Source organism: Bubalus bubalis, chromosome 2 (assembly GCF_019923935.1).
Source record: "Bubalus bubalis isolate 160015118507 breed Murrah chromosome 2, NDDB_SH_1, whole genome shotgun sequence".
In the NCBI taxonomy this organism is placed as follows: domain Eukaryota; kingdom Metazoa; phylum Chordata; class Mammalia; order Artiodactyla; family Bovidae; genus Bubalus; species Bubalus bubalis.
In genome coordinates this window covers 73,954,831-73,959,571 of record NC_059158.1, presented here as the reverse complement: position 1 = coordinate 73,959,571, position 4,741 = coordinate 73,954,831, and positions in this window count along the sequence as shown.

Below are 4,741 nucleotides of genomic sequence, written 5' to 3'. Positions count from 1 at the left end.
GGATTTCCAGGAGGACTCCTGAGGCTCGATCCTGCCTTTGCGTATGTCGAGCCTCCTTCCTCATGACCTTTGCCACGGGCCGAGTGCCTCACTCTGGCCCCCAACAGTCTATGAGGTCGCAAGGGTCAGACACGACTTAGTAACTAAACCACTACCGCCGCCGCCAGGATGGGAGAGACAGCCCACTGTAAGGAATCTGGGGATGAGTCTGCAAGGAGGTGCCTGGAGATGGCAGAAAGAGGAAAGTTCCAAGAGAGATGCTGAGATTCAGATGGAAGTAGTAGGCTCGAGCTCAGATGGGAAAAAGACACGTCTCTGACCTCTCAGGAGGGAAGTGTGTCACTTCAGTGGCAGGAAGGTGAGAGTTCCTCTGTGACGGCTCCCCTCTTCTGTGTGAAGTCACAGGCACGGCAGCTCCTTCAGAGAGACGGGCGAATGGATCAAGGTTTGAGAAGAGTGGAGGTGACTGGAGGCTACGCAGAGAAGGGACACCGCCAGGCTCATTGATACATCTAGTGAAGCAAGTGATCATAGCCTGCTAGTTTTTCTTTTTGAATTAATTTTTATCAGAGTATAGTTGCTTTACAACTCTGTGTAAGTTTCTACTGTACAACAAAATGAATCGGCCATACATTAGATGTATATCCCCTCCCTTTTGGACTTCCTTCCCATTCAGGTAGCCTGCTAGTTTTGAAATGAAAATTTTGAAATGTGGGGAAGGGTGTATTTCTCTACACAAGTAGAATCTGTGTGCCATTGGCTATGTACATGACACAGCATGTGCATTAAGAAAGGAGTATTCAGGGATACTTGGCTCAACAGGAGTTTATCAGCCTGACTTTTTACAGTTATAGCCCCCCACCCCAACCCCAACTATGTAAACCCTTCAATATTTTAATATTGAAAGTTACCTGGTAAAGTAAACTGGTAGTGAATTCGTTCCATATTTTCTCATGTTCCTTGAACGCTTCACTTTTAAATATTTCCGCCTACCACTAGGTGGTGCTTTGTTCAATTCATTCAAAAGTAAAATTTCTTTTGATTCAGAAGGAAATGCACTGAAAAGTAAACACGCTGCCAGCTGCAGTTCAGTGCTAATATTTACTTTCCAACTTATTCCAATTTTCTAGACCAGCTGTGGTATAAAGGAGAACTTTGCTTTTCTCAAGTGTTACGCACGGTCCTGCTTGTCTTTAAAGGAAATGGAGATGAGGAGGTCCTTCTTTTTGTCCCCTTCAAAGGACCTGGTGAAGGGAGTGATGCAGGAGGCAGGTCTCATCTGAGAAAGAAATATGAATGTATGTGTGATTGAAAAATCACTTTGTATTTGCAATTCTTACACCTTTTAAAAAAATTAAAATTTTGGGACTTCCCTGGTGGTCCAGTGGTGAAGACTGCGCTTCCACTGCAGAGGGCGTGGCCAAAAATAGAGATAAAATTTCATATTAAAAAAATCACATTGCCTTTTAAACCAAAGATGCTTACTGGCCCTTCTAGTTCCATTTAATAGTGCCTGTCACTTCTATGCTAGACATACCAGGTCTTCTGTAAATTCATTACTAAAAGCGCTCTGTTGAAAACCGAAATGGTTAATCTCTTATGAAGGTACGCTAAGCCAGTAGAACAACTATTTAAGTAAAAGAAGTACATTTTTTTCTTTCTCCTCAGAAGTGGTAAAATAGGATTTTATGTATCAACCCAAAGCCTCCCTTTCCCTCTGTGTGCATTCTGGGTTTGAACACTAAACTTGATGCTTACCAGCTCTGTGACTTTGGGCCAGCCTCTTAACCTCTCTGAACCTTGGCTTTCTCACTCTGTAATACCAATATCTGCCCCGCCCCCACCGCTAGAGTTATGGTGAACAGAAGCTTTTTTTTTTTTTTTAATTTTCTGAAGTTTGGGGTACAGAATGCTTGATAAATAGGAGAGATTAAGTACAAGTGCATCCTTTCCGATTCATTGTTGCTGCTGCTGCTGCTGCTGCTGCGTCGCTTCAGTTGTGTCCGACTCTGTGCAACCCTATAGACGGCAGCCAACCAGGCTTCCCGTCCCTGGGATTCTCCAGGCAAGAACACTGGAGTGGGCTGCCATTTCCTTCTCCAATGCATGAAAGTGAAAAGTGAAAGTGAAGTCGCTCAGTCATGTCCGACTCTAGCGACCCCATGGACTGCAGCCTACCAGGCTCCTCCGTCCATGGGATTTTCTAGGCAAAGGTACTGGAGTGGGGTGCCCTTGCTTTCTCCGCACTGATTCATTGTTATTTCTGCCTGAAAACGAACGTGCTAGAGTTGTGTAGCACATCTTCCACTCTCTCTTCCTCCCCCACCCCAGGCCCAATGTCCACCCATCTTCATCTTGTATTGTGCCCCAGGGGGTTGACTTGTGTTGACTGGATGGACAGGTTTCTTTATCCTCTGGCTTCTTGCTGAGTTTGGACAGTGGACAGGAGATTGGAGGGAGGGTGGAGAAAGGTTGGGATATTTGTTCGTCTAGCTCCCTTCCTGTGGGGTCACTGGGGGCTGGCTGCAGCTCTCAACTGAATTTCCCAGGTTCCCCCAGGTAGCCTCACCGTGACACAGCTCTCTCTGTTTCTCTGAGTTTTAGCAACTTCTCACTGTCCTTGCTCTCGCAGCGACTCTCACCCGTTACTGAACTTGTAGGATCTCCGTGCTGCTCTTTGTATTATTACATAGTCTCTTTATTAAACGCTCCTCACATAACCCAAGTGTACTGTCTTTTTCCTGCTGGGTCTCTGTGATCCAAGACTTCTGCTAATTTTGGAGGCCACTACAAGAAATGTCCGTGGACTCTTCATTGCTTGGGGCCTCTGTGTTTCTCTGGAAATCTTAATGAAACTTGGACAGAACCCAAATTCCAGGAGTTGAATTTGAAAGCCTCCCCACTACTTCCACTATGTTCTTCCACTGCTTTCTGTGCTCCTGAGTCCCAGTCTCCTTGGTTTGAGTGTGGATCAGACCCAGGGTGAAGCTCCAGCCCTTCTGCACTGACCTAAGAACTCTAAACATGCTCAACGTTGTGTGATGTTCTTTAACGTTGCTGAGTAGTGAGGGCGACACAGTAGGGACCTTGTGGCATCCCATCCAGATTTCAGCCACCTTCACTGCCTCCCAACACCTGATCCACTCCCAAATGAGCCCTCATTATCGCTCTCCTCGCTTGCTCCGTGTTTCTTTGAGTGAAGCACCTATGACAGCTCAAAACCATCTCAAAAGATCACCCCCATACACACACACAAATAAAGAATAAAATCTGGCTATAAGAGTAGTGCTGCCCCAGAACTGTGGGCACTTAGCCAGAGGGCCTTTCCTCTTGGAGTAGGAGGTGGGCTGGTGATGAGGTCCTAGGCCTGAAGCCTCACTGGCCAGGGTGATGGCAGGATATTGCAGACGCGGAGCACGTGGGCCCAGCCAGCTGCCAGCGGCAACCGCCCTCTGGTTAGGGAGTCTGAAGAGGCCCGAGATGGTGGGGGAGCTGCAAGGCCAAAAGAACACTGATGTCCCTGGCCACCAGCCTGCTGGGGCTGCACTGAGCTTTCAGCTGCGTCTCCCTGCACCAGCTTTGCCTCCATCACCCACAGTGAAAACTGAGGTCAGGTGGGAACATTTAAAAAGACTTACTGAGATTTTCCCAAAGGTCTATAGCAATTGTGGAGAAAGTATCATACGGGGTGGTGGAGGCGGGACCCACAAAGGAACAACACAAGAACAAAAGCTTCTGAATAGGCCAGACCTACCCAGGGCTCCTGACCTGACGCCCATTCCTCACTCCCAGCCCACCTGAGCAAGGAGTAGCTCACACCAGACATCTCCATGCTCCAGATCATGGCCTCTCATTCCCGGGACACTTCGCACTCCAGCGCAAAATGTCCTTCTGTGTGGTCTGAGCTATTCCCAGAATGACTGACAGTGAAAGTATCCACCCCGTCAAGGGAAAACCCAGTCTCCTCACAAAGGCTTCCTATAATTACTCAATAATTACAAGTATGTTTCTCAAATTCTGGGCTGTTTTACCTAATATAAGAATATGTTTGGAACATCAAAAGCTGAATTGAATTTGGGTTGTGTGATAATCTAAGTCCAGTTCCTTTGCAGTCTCTCATCAAGAAATCAAAATTCTTGGAATCCAGTTTATCCATGGTTCACTTTGTTACAACGTGTTTTGGTGATGTGCTGTTCAGAATAGAAGGCTTATTCATATTTTTGATACATTTTTACTATTTTAAATGTTTTTTGTCTCATGTAATACATTAGACTTTGAGTGTTCCTCCACCCCCAATTTTATTAGTTTGCATTTTCCTACCATATCTTTTTTCCCATCTCTTCATTTTCAACCTTCTCTCTTTTTGCTTTATATGCATCTCTTGTACAGAGAGTATAGTTGGGGGCTGGTTGCTCTTTCACCTAACTTTCTGTTTATTATGTTATGTAGTATTGTTTTGTTACCTTTTCACTAAATGTCACAATTTCTGCTGAATTAACATTTTCTGCATTCATGTACGGTGGCTCCACAATTTCCTTTAAATTTTATTACTTCACCATCAGGTGTTGACTCACCTGTGTGGCCATCATGGCTCGCCTCCACATGGACATCATAGCCCAAGGAAAGAGAACAAGGGCAGGGCATGACCCAGCAATTGCGTAGGTGATTCCCATTCGTTCAGTGAACTAGAAACGGCCTCCCCATAGCAAGGGACGCTGGGAAAAAGCAGAGGGGCGGCTGT